This window comes from Mya arenaria, chromosome 17 (genome assembly GCF_026914265.1).
Source record: "Mya arenaria isolate MELC-2E11 chromosome 17, ASM2691426v1".
NCBI classification, from domain to species: Eukaryota; Metazoa; Mollusca; class Bivalvia; order Myida; family Myidae; genus Mya; species Mya arenaria.
The window spans coordinates 21,033,655-21,047,105 of NC_069138.1; the positions used below are offsets into that span (position 1 = coordinate 21,033,655).

General features: G+C 34.2%; 1 long non-coding RNA gene across 1 annotated transcript; it reads left to right on the forward strand.

Moving 5' to 3' along the window:
* The first annotated feature begins 6,641 nt into the window (after window positions 1-6,641).
* Window positions 6,642-8,793, forward strand: LOC128224866 (uncharacterized). Its single transcript, XR_008259564.1, has 2 exons — window positions 6,642-6,888; window positions 8,263-8,793. It is a non-coding gene; the product is annotated as an uncharacterized LOC128224866 (long non-coding RNA).
* The last annotated feature ends 4,658 nt before the right edge of the window (window positions 8,794-13,451 follow it).

Below are 13,451 nucleotides of genomic sequence, written 5' to 3' on the forward strand. Positions count from 1 at the left end.
CAACATTTACCACCACACATTGGAAGCATGTACATTGATAACTGATGTTTAACAACATTTACCACCACACATTGGATGCATGTACATTGATAACTGATGTTTAACAACATTTACCACCACACATTGGAAGCAAGTACATTGCTAACTGATGTTTAACAACATTTACCACCTCATATTGGAAGCATGTACACTGATAACTTATGTTAAACAACGTTTATGGCCTCATATTGGAAGCATGTACACTGATAACTGATGTTTAACAACATTTACCACCACACATTGGAAGCATGTACACTGATAACTGCTGTTTAACAACGTTTACGACCTCATATTGGAAGCATGTACACTGATAACTGATGATTAACAACATTTATGACCTCATATTGGAAGCATGTACACTGATAACTGATGTTTAACAACGTTTACGACCTCATATTGGAAGCATGTACACTGATAACTGATGTTAAACAACGTTTACGACCTCATATTGGAAGCATGTACTCTGATAACTGATGTTTAACAAGGTTTACGACCTCACATTGGAAGCATGTAACACTGATAACTGATGTTTAGATTTTTTGTTTAGTCATAAGTTCGTAAATCAAGCTACGCAAAATATTCATTCGTTATGCTAGTAGACTAACACTAGTATTTATAGATTAAGGCCGTTTGCCTTTGTATATCCGGGATCTTTTTGAAGCGTGTGCAATTCATTTGTTTTAAATAAGAACTAAACAACTGTTATGATTGTTTGACGTACGATTCGACATGAGGAACTTCATTGTAATTGCATTAAATGTTTGCCTTGCAGGTAAGTTGAAATAATTACCTTTGTTATAACCTTAAAATTATGTTAATATTTAATTTAAACAAAGCAGGTACAATGTTATCACAAAACATTTTTCTCGATGACTAACTCCTTCTTTTTTGAGACTTACTACTAACCTATTTCACCAGCAGTGACCTCTCTGTATGGGAGGGGGAGATGTGTGGAAGATTCACCGATGCGATATGTGGAGGAGGACTAAGATGTAGTGAAGGGAGGGGAAGTATTGGAAGTGTGTGAAAAACAGTTTTGCACGAGTGTTTCAGCAAATATCTATTGGAGCTTGAGATTAGCTTGTGTAAGTAAAATGTTTCCTCCGTATAGCATAAAAAATGTAAATTCTTAACTACATTTTAATTCATATGCAGTAGCATTATTAGTTGCGACATACTTGTAGCAACAGTAGCAGTAGTAGAAGCAATCACAGTTGCAGTAGTAGCAGTAACATCCAAGAAGTAATATAAGTAGTCGCAATAGTAGTATAGGCAGCATTACCAGCAGGAAATCAAACAGAATTAAGCGGTTATTCTGACGATACGATTACTTTTTACACTCTTTTTTCAGGCAGTTCGTTGTCTCGGTGATAGCTGTACTGTAAAACTTTGTAGTGTCAATCTCTATATTTAAATAAGATCACGGACATTATTTAACGATATAAATTATGTTGAATATTTGTTCTGACTTTCACCAATTCTTTAATAATGTGCTTAATAAACTTTTATCTTATGTCTTGACTTGATTTAAGTTGATTGAAAATAAATGTAAAATCTTAAAAAAAAAGATTTCTAAACTCACAAAAGGATTGCAACATGAAACTTATTAGTGAACAAGACAATTTAAATATCGACGACGACGCCGACGACTGCTGCTGATGCTGCTGCTACTACTACTGCAACTGCTACTGCTTATACTGATGATGATGATGATGATGATGATGATGATGATGATGATGATGATGATGATGATGATGATGATGAAGAGGAGGAGAAGGAGGAGAATTCCATTTCCCTTCAAAAACAACACTCCCAGTATTTGTCTGCAATGATTTAAGACCAGTTAGCCACATATTTAAAAACAATTGCAATACGAAACATAAATATATCAATATTTGGTGGGAGCATGCATCACGTGTTCGGGAATGTTAATCCAATGCATTCTTTCGCGGCTATCCGACCGGCGATTGTAACAGGTTTATTTGTAGATATTCCTGAAAACAATGCAATGAAATGTCTTTGTGAATGTTTAAATTTATTTATTGAGTATAAATCAGCAAGAGCAGAGAATGTCCCATAAATAATCATTATAGAATGCCCCTCATACTTTAAAACAGTACTCTTTAAAAATTAAACAAAACTGACCATAGATAATTATGACAGGAGGTTACACACATCCAACATCCGGCCAGAGAAACCTTAAGTTACAAGCATACAAATGTTATTGTATATGGTTATTGTTACATACTACGCAAGAAGTAAGATATATAGTTAAGTAGAGGCAAGTGGGCCTCTTTATTAAACCTGCTATCTGTGTGTTTTATTGCTGAATATAAACGAAATAACTCACTCGAGCAGAGCACGCCCCTTTAATTATGAAATGCTTTCACAACAGCGGCTGTTTAATTAAAGAGGGCGACATGGTTGCCTGTCAAACCAAGAGTGTCAAGGAAATAATAAAATTATTAATAATTATCCATACATCATCACGATAATGTTTTGTATCTATATTGAAAACATTTAAACTACAGAGCAAGTAGCCTTTATTATTACTCATATCCTGTTTAAAACCACTAATTAATATGAATACAACAAAACCGGAACAATGTTACTTTCAAAAATAACAACATTAGTATTCCATTGTACTTGCATTTTGTGTGTGTTTTGCATCTATGTTTTAAATGATTATTTAGCAAAAAGTATATTTCATTACATCAAATCAGATCTGAATGTAGTAAAAATAAAACTATTCCCACGAGAGATTGTATTAGATAGTTATCAATGGTATTATGCATCCATCGGATTAGAACTGCCCAACAAACGCTTCATGAACGAAACTTACACTATTCTACTATCAATTCCATTGATTTACACTTGCTTAATACACTTATTTCGTCCTGTGTTAGCGATACAGCCTAGTAAATTATATTGGATATCAAGTTAACCTTCACAGTATCATCATCATCATCATCATCATCATCATCATCATCATCATCATTATCACCACCACCACCACCACCACCACCACCACCACCACCATCATCATCATCATCATCATCAACATCAGCAGCAGCAGCAGCAGCAGTCGCAGTAGCAGTAGCAGCAGTATAAAACAAAAATGTTGTCGAATTCCTTTCTTCTATCAATAATATCCACTTGGTTTGAACTACATGAAACAATTCGTCGCTTTTCATATTTGACTCTTATAAGTATGACCTTAAAGACCCAACATCCGATCAGACTATCGGATGTAAATGAGCTATAGAAGAGGGGTGGCTTATCAGTTAGGGTCAGTACCTGTGAAGTATTTATAGCCAAAGAATGTAAACAAACATAACCCATTTCTGAGTGAGTAGCTACTTTGTTGGAATGCTTTCAGTTGTTGTAAGATAATTGATATATAGGGGTCAATTAACAGACTAATTATATAACCAAGTGTTAACAACTTTGGCCTAGAAATGTTCCAAAATGTGAAGTCTTTAGCCCTGACCAACAGACCCATGCTAATAGGAACAGTTCATATATTGAATGGGTGGTATTTCTTTTGAAGTAAAATTGCATTTTAATATTAAGTGTTTTTATTGCTTTAAAACGTGACACTCAAATCTACAATCTATGTTCTTGAACATTTTCAAAGAATGGTTAATTTATATTGACACAATATTTCATAATAACTTTTAATATTTCAATAAAATGTGTATAAGCGACCTACCCTATTATATTTCAATAGGAAAGTTTATTTCTGGCGTTATGATTTTGGCTCTATTTTATTGCTCTCACAGTCATTCTTTTGGATATCATCACATTGAATATGGATGAAAATCAGCAGTTTGATCTGTCAATTTTATTAAACGAGGAGCAAAAATTAACCATTGAAGCATTATTCAATCACAACAATTGGGATTTTGTTAAAATTTACAAATAAATGGATGTGAATGAACAGTCAAAACAGCAGGATGTGTTACATTATAGTTTAGAATATGAACATCAGCTGAGAATACATTGCCTTCGACATCAAAGTGAGCATTTTAAAAAATAATATTATAATATTCAGGAAAATGAGACACTGATGAAAATGATGTTTAAGATGGAACATGTACACAGTGTTTAAGTTCACTATGTGTGACAACATATGAACAGGCAAGGCTCGGTGTAGAGTAAACACATGAATAAAATAGAACAGTTTGCAAAGAGAAATAATGCCAAGATGTGTACTTGAATTGGTCTGATCAAAGTACCCAAATACAGCTGGCATTACCGTAATGATATCACTGTGTTATATTCACTGGAATTTTATTGTCCCTGTTGTGGGAAAAAATGCAACTGAACACAGTAAGTTTATATTCATGCCATTTACAATATTGAAAACCTGATTCTAGATAGACCTGTCTAACATGTGCTCTTGCTTACACACAGAGTATCACATGATCAAGCCAGTTTGTTAGCTCCTCCTACAATATTCAAATTTTAAAATTGAAGATATGCATTTCTTATCATCAAGACCATTTTTTAACATAAATCTATAATGTATGTATATATATTGATGAACACACTTGCACACTGAACAAACACATGCCTAATTTTTTATTGGTTGTAATTACTTGATTTAGGTTTAAATTTTGAAAAATGCTTCCCTGATTTGAAATGCTTTAAAAAAGTGCAAAACACCCACCCGCCATTACCTCCCTTTTATACCCCAGTTGGGTCTTTAACAAGAAAAAATATCAGTTCCTCATTTAACTGGCCCTCATGCAAGGTTATATATACTGTAGTAATCCGACTGAACATTTATTCTTCAAAAATATTGTCAATTGCTCCGATTGGTAATATGGAAAACTTGAGGATGCCTACCATTGTTTCTTTACTTGCCTTAATTATGCCAAAGATATCATTTATTCTATAATTAAAACTGCTTTAAGGTCGCTGTCTTTTCAACTACTACTGTTTGGATCAAAAGAACCCACATGCCAGACAAATAACACGATATTTGACCACGTGCATCACTTCAAACATTCATATTAATTAGAGCAAACCTGATTATAGAACTGACCTGACCTGTCAACGTCCCCTCCCTCCTCCCTATTTCCTTTTATTTTTTCCTACTTCCAATGCGTAATACCGCTTGATATGTACACCTCCAAACTGTGCGACCATGTTACAGCAAGTTAATCTATTAAAAAAATCAAAACAGCAATTAAACCAATATCTGTTATCAGTCATGAGAGAGAGAGAGAGAGAGAGAGAGAGAGAGAGAGAGAGAGAGAGAGAGAGAGAGAGAGAGAGAGAGAGAGATGGAGAGCGAGGTGAGTTTTGTAAAACGTATGCAGATGTGGCTGAATGATTGGCGGAGAGAGGTATAGAGTATCCTTAAACTCCGTATATCTGGACATTGGAAATAATACTGTTCAAACCTACCATCAGCAGTTGGCAATGCATTCATTAAGTTTCAAGCAAAACATACTTTTTTGTAAAGAAGGACTTCAATGTGTATGTTCTTGTGGCAGGAGCTCGAGAGCCATATGAAGAGACTGATTTCTAGGTTTATATATCTTGTAGTGGAAATCTGCGGATTATGCTTAAAGAAGGATTTTCTAGCTGTGTTTTAACTTTTGCTGAAACTCAATAATAATGTGTAGAGAGGGATTTAAAGCTGACTTTTAACATTTGGTAGAAAACCCATGGATCATCTGTAGATAAGAATTTCTAAGTACGTATAGTCTTTGGCATAAGTCAGAGTGTTATGTCCAGAAAAGGACAAAAGAAGAAACCAAGCTATAAAAAACCCATAGACTACGGGTTTTGGGGCAAGTTATTAAATACCCATTATTTGTGCCCAACAGTTAGTAATAAAGGTATAAGACATTTCTTTGTGTTTGTATCTTGATGTTTCCTTTTTCTTTAATCACTGCATGAAGTTGTTTATAAAAAAGGTTGTTTGTAATAAAACATATTTTATAGTATTATTTTACAAATATAGTCTTTGATGGTTTATTTTGACCTTGTGATCCTACATGGTACATCGTTGAAACCTATCACAAACTAACATCATTGAAAACGCGACATCAATGAATTACTGGGCGAGTTATCAAGTGAATTCAAAGGGGTCCTTACATGGTTCAACCCGGGTCACAAACGAAGTAAACAAGCAAGTGATTAACGTTAATTCTGAATTTCTTTTTTAACAGAAGAGCTATAAAAATATTTTTTAGCATTAAAATACTTTGCCTTTTCGGTTTCTACGCGTGTGAAATATTTAAGATTTGAGTGGATTTTAATGATGCAATCCGCGGCCAAGCAAATCCCTTTGAAGTCACGTGATTCTTCGCCAATAAACTATTTATTAACACATGAAGGTATTCCTAAACGGTAACAATAAATACGATGCAGCTTGATTAAAAATGATATTTTAACATCATGATTAGTTTGCAAGAACGTAAACTATGCTTACAACACTTGATCTTGCTGGCTCATAATGAAAATAATAAACTTATTAGTTATACCACCTGTTATTTGCCAATGAGTGAATAAGATGCAGTATGATGAATTATGTAATATTAACGTCATTATTACATTTCATTATAGAACACTTCTCTTAGTGCGTCTTTTCGCTCAAACACAATGACTTTACAGTACGTGAATGTCATATATTAAACATTAATTATGCTCATTTGAAGTACAGTCACATTTTATTTGAGTGACATGGTATTTATTATATGCATCACATTATTGACTATATATTTGTTTAAAAGTGGACGTTAGTTCTTCGGCATCTGTTGCATGTGAATGGCTGGATTTCAAAGCATAAGATGGAACGTAAATTACAACTACTAGTTATACTTATAGCTTTAGGTAAGTCTTCTTCATTTTTAAAGTTTGATTTGAAATGTCATTAAATATTAATATCAATGTGAAACCCTAAATTTGTTTGAAACTGCTGGTGTTTTTTTTGTAAATCAAAATAGGAAGCTTTTGAATATAATTTTTATGATGAGAACATTATATTACAAGGACTGGTTGTTAAAAATATAGAATATGAATACCATACTTAACTCTTTTTTTGGTCAATCAAACGGAAACAAAATGAGTAAAGAATGTTTAACATGGTTGGGCCAGCTCTGAAATCGTTCATGTTTTTATACAAATTACAGAGGGAAAACAAGTAGCGAAAGTTTATTACCTCCTCTTAAATAGGGCCTTGAACAGACACTGAATAAGAGATCAGGTTTTCATATTTACGTTCTATGAATGATTTTTTAAAGCTTAAAGGGTCACAAAAGCATTTAGAAAGATAAGTTTTTTATCGGCGGCAATTTTCCAAGCAATGGAGATATATTCCATTGTGAGTTTTCTTATATGATTCAGTTGATAGCATTGATGCGCAAATTGGATGATTCTGAGACAAAAAAGTAAAGAAATGTCAATTTGTGAGAGTGCAGTTTTAAATAATATGCTAGAAACTAGCGCGACCCATTCAGTAGCTACATTTTTAACACAACTCCTGCTTAGAGCCACGTGAATATGGCCCAGAGACAATGAACGAGGTACAAACAATATACTCACAACACAGACAGAGCACAATGCATTGAATAGTCTTCCTTGATAAATGTTGGGGTAACTGCCTAGGAATGGTCAGCGAAACAGAAGTTCAATGGGGGAAGGGTGAGGGGAGTCAAAACAGTCCATGAGTACCTCGTTGTGTCGAAACAGTTGCCACTAATTGCAAAATCACAATATATCGACCTTATCGGAGTCAAAAAACCATGATATTGAATCAAATGCGCAAGGTTGCATTGTCCAATGCATTAACTGAAAACTTCGCCAAATGATCCAGACAAGTTGCGATGATTAATATAGCGGTTGATCAATGCTGTGGTCACCGCCTAGGAACGGTCAGTAAATCATGATTCAGTGGGGGAGGGGGTGGAGATGTTCAAACTAGTTTATGAGTACTCAAACTCAGGCTTCTCCAAACATTATACTGATGGACTCATATTATAATATGTGTTAACGCAGTAAAGATTGTACACTTCTTTAATTGTCCTAGCAGCAAAGTGTATAAAAAATATTAAGTTTGGTCAATGACAGCCAAAAACGTATTGACAGGAAAACAGTTAGCAAATACTTACTGTTGACAAAATAAATTGTTGTTCTATGTAAACTAGCCATAATATAACCCACATAAAGCTTTTTATGTTTTATACAAGTGGTTTCTGTGTCTTATAGGGACGGTGTGGTCCACAATTCGCAACGATGGATACCAATGCGACTATTGCTCCTTCACCTGTACCAGACTGCAGAACATCTACCGGCACTTTTCCGTAAAACACCCGCACAGGAAACCAAAATACCACCTTTACCACAAGAGCCAGAAGGCGCATGCTCGAAAGAAGGGAGGACAATACAAACTGAACAAACTAGGATAACGTAATTCAAATGTTCCTATACTGGACAATCAGTTATGTTAATAAGGACATAATTTTTTTATATATTTCTAAATAACTTGAAATATCCTCAATACAGCAAGATTAAACGAAGTTAACTAGATTTGTTTAAACTTGTGTAAACATTACATTTTTAAGAGCTTTTGGATTTTAAATGGAAATTATCTGAAGACGATCACAATTAAGCGCAAGTTAACTATTATATTAGGGGCATCTTCCGGACTGCTCAAAAGGTGTTGTTGATAGTGGGACATATTTTTCCGAGACTGTACTACTTGTGTGATATGGAGAAATAAATTATTCTGGATCTTGATAGTACTTGTTGATATTGAGATATCCGAGCTTCTAAAACATGGTTAGTATTGCGGCTTAAAATGATACAAAGCCTCATAAGACGTTTTGACACTGCCGCTAAGATTATTCCAGAAATCAATAAGATATGTTCTTATCTTGGTATATATATAACCGATTCCGTATCTTAATTAGACGTACCTATAATGTAGTATGAACTATTCCAAATATTGATAAGTCTTGGTGAAATAAGGGCATAGATTATTACGAAATATTGCGATATAAAAACATTCATATTTTGAGTGTTCGGTGACACTAGATAAGACATCCGGTATTCGGTATTGTGAAGTGTCGGTGCCTGGAAACCCTATATTTATTAGGGCATAGCTTGATATTGGGAAATACACGAACACGGAATCTGGAAAAGCCAATTCATTGATTGAAACTTTCGCGTTATCAGTATTGTTATCATTTTGGTTATCGAACCAACAAACGACTGTTAACTGCTCTTTCGTCAGCAGTCTTCTATCACTGGTTTCCAGACATTTACCCAAAACTTGGCTCTTTCCACGACAAATAAATAAATAAACAATCAATCTGTGAAATGAAGCATTAAGTGTTGACTACTGCCTTCGGCTCTTAGGTTTCCGTCGTATAGTGTTACTTTTTAGACATTAAACGGTTACCATGGTAAAATTGGTTTAGAATTTTAAATGTTAGAAAATAAAACATTTAATAGTGGATGAATTACAATATATTTCTTATTAACTATTGTTTCTGATTTCTGCCGTCTCGAGGACCCATCCCAATGCAACAGATATTGTATTTGTCGAATAAACAGCCAATGCATGTAAGTCAAGTCTGTTCATATTTTGCCGCCCGTAAACGCCAAAGAAACACATATTGTATTTGTCGAATAAACGACTTACATATGTAAGTCAAGTCTGCTCATGTGTTGCCGCCCGTAAACGCCAATGCAACAGATATTGTATTTGTCGAATAAACAGCCAACATATGTTAGTCAAGTCTGTTCATATTTTGCCGTCCGTAAACGCCAATGCAACAGATATTGTATTTGTCGAAAAAACGCCCAATATATTCAAGTCAAGTCTGCTCATGTGTTGCCGCCAGTAAACGCCAAAGCAACAAAAATTGCATTTCTCGAATAAACGCCCAATATATTTAAGTCATGTCTTCATGTGTTGCCGCCAGGAAACGCTAATGCAACAAATATTTTATTTGACGAATAAACGCCCAATATATGCAAGTCAAGTCTGCTCATGTGTTGTCGCCTGTATACGTCGGTGTCCCATTACTGCTTAAGACAATTATATTGCATCCATGATCTGCAAATGTTCAAACAACACACTTTTTGTTAAATAAAATATAAAACTATACTCGCTTTATTATCTCAGAAGTTGACAAATGCAATATTGATTTTTACTTCTTTAACATAACAACTCGTTTAGATGCAAATTTCCTTGATCGATGACCAAGCATTTTTCTCGTGCAACTACGCCCAAATTGTAAATAACATATATCAGTGTAAAAGTAATCTGAGTTTATGATATCGCTCATATACGAGGATGGTGATGAATTTTAATACTTTCAAACACTATGTCAGATAATTGCTTTAATGAATCAATTTCAAGTGGTTGTTCAGCTGCGCTGGGTTTAACCAATTGATAAATGCATATCAACAAAACTAACCTACTTAGGGTAGCAGTTATACGAATAAGCTTGTTATATCAAAAGATCAATTGGGACTTATTATTATTGTAATGCCCGATTACCCCATATTATGTAAGTCAAAATTTAAATGTAATTACTTGTTAATTAGTAATATGTAAAATAAATATAAAAAAAAACTATTACAGAAAGTGATGACATTTTATATATTCGCCCTTTATTTCAAACTATGTTTGACGTAAAATTATCTATTTTGCAATCTTTCAAGGCCAAATAAGCTTCTTATAGTATTTAAGGTACACTATTTTCTTTAAGTGCACATACAAACATTTATGATATCAAAACAATAACGGGTCGCAAGGCATCCAATATTCAAATTGTACATAAGATACCTTTATGTCTGATAAGGGGGAAAGTGGTCAAGTGGTATAGGTGTCCGCCATGAAAGAGGTCGTGGGTTCGACCCCCACCAGGTTGAGAGTGGTTAAGTGGTATAGTTGTCCACCTCTCACCAACGAGGTAGTTTGTTCGACCCCCACAAGGGTGTGAGTTGTCTAGTGGTATAGGTGTCCGCCTCTTACCAACGACGTAGAAGGTTCGACCCCCACCAGGTTGAGGGTGGTCTAGTGGTATAGTTGTCCACCTCTCACAAACGAGGTAGTAGGTTCGACCCCCACCAGGGTGAGAGTTGTCTAGTGGTATAGGTGTCCGCCTCTTACCCACGATGTTGTGGGTTCATCCCCACCAGCAGCCAATTGTATAAACAGATTTACCCAGGGTAATATTTTACGGGCGGTAATTTTTCTGGTAAATTTGCGGTAAGCAATTGTATAAAACAAAATTTTACCAAACTATTTACCACGGTAATATTAACCCTCCTCCAAGAGGTTGGTAAATTGATTTACCGTCTCAGTTACCCAGAATCAAGATGGCCGACCAGACATAAACAAACGCTCGATTCACAACTCAGTTTTTCGATTTTAAAGACAAATTGAAACTTCGTGAATAGAAAACTGTTCCATTACATCCATATCAATAGAAGACAGGAATACATAGGTAAGAAATCGCCAATAAACTGTGTGAACAAATTAATGCATTAAAAATACTAAAGAACAAACTATATGTACAACAGTGACACAAGAAATCTGAAGTTTAAGAATGTGTTTACCTTGTTTCGCGTTTAAACAATTCCAAAATCTTTCAAAATTCAATGCAATGCTTCGAGACCAACACTTGATTGCAGGTCTCGACTTTACTTTGTTGAAATTTATCCCACGTAGCACATATTTTGCACATAAATATTTACAATCAAATTGAACCGCCTGTAAACATTGAACAATAAATGACAGCTATGACCCCATTTTCTATGAAAAATACCTCAGTCTATAGTCTATTGCTACGGTTTTCTTTTATATAGAGGCACACAATGGGTTTATTGCTAACCAAATCCTGTAGAGTGCCTGATAATTTTTTGAGTTTGTTAAAATGTATATAAATTATACTGTTACATATACAGTTCTGTGATTAACCCGTTTATGTTCAATTGTACACAACCATTCCATAATGTGATAATAAATATAAATAATCATTTAGGCTTTTCATCAGCGAAAGCCAGCAGAGCCAGTGTGATGTTAGAACATACAACAGGCACATGAATAAAGACACCAAGAGCAGTGAGTTAATAATAAGATGTTGTTGTTTTTTTTTTCTTCTGTAAATTATCAGTATACTGTCGACAATTTGAGTGAAAGCAAAATATTAATAACTGGTTTGTTTATTGTGAAAACCACCATCTCTTACCGACGCTCTTGTTAACTTACCTTTCAAATTTATACAAACATTGGCCTCTAGGGAACGCCGTCACCCCCCCCCCCCCCAAAAAAAAAACAAAAAGCCGTATTTCCATATCCGCGCACAATATTCATTTATCATCAATATGATTTTCACAGACAACAATTAATTTTAATGATTGCAAAATAATTTTACTTTTCTTTAGATTGCTGCCAGTGGAGGACAAAGGTTATATGACAAATGTGCTGTCAAGAAAACAACACAAAATGAACTTCATTGAGCCGCTAGTGTATTATATGCTGTTTACATTGCTGATTCTGGTTATTGGTATTTACATAAGAATTGACTTTGATTTTGAATTTAAGACCATTTATAGTTTAATGAAAATAGAAAATAAAAGTTACACTCCTTGTATATTGACTTTATGCTTCTGTAAAATGGAAATATGGTGACTATATGAGTAAGTACTTATAACACTTAAATTTGACATCCACAAACAAGATCAAAGAAAAAGATTCAGTATCATTTGGTCATTAATAATATAAACATAACTGATATATTATACTAATGTCACATGTGGTTTAATAATCTTATGAATTTGCAAAGTGGTTGGATGCAGCATTTAATAAATGGAATTCTTCAAGAAAAAACATTTCACATAGGAGATATAGAAAAGATCAAGTACACTTATAATATGTGTCTGTATTGACACTAAAAGAGTCCGTGGTGTTTGCTTACATATATTCTTAATTTCAGCATTAATTCAGTTTAAAATACAACAATGGACCCCCAGCTTTTATTAACAAATACATGGAATACTGAAACAAGGGTACATATTAGTTTTAAGATATGAATTATTAATCACTTTAATGAATGCAAATCAATTCTGTGAAACTCTGTGCATCTGTTCTATGACAAGTTGAAACTGACTATAAATTTCTTAGGTGTTAGCGTGAAAAAAACGGAGATGCTATTAAATTTCATTCAAAGATATGTTTTGTATTTTGTGTAAGCAAGTATAATTTCTTGTCAGTTAGTTTCTGGTTTTAAATCATTCAGATATAATGTGTCGTTATGACATGCATATCATTGCAATAATGTTCACATTTTCCTGCAGTATTCGTTGACCGTTTTGTATGAAGTAAAGAGTATCACCCCTGAATCAGAATAAACCTAACCCTTGAAGTGTTGCATGTGTCT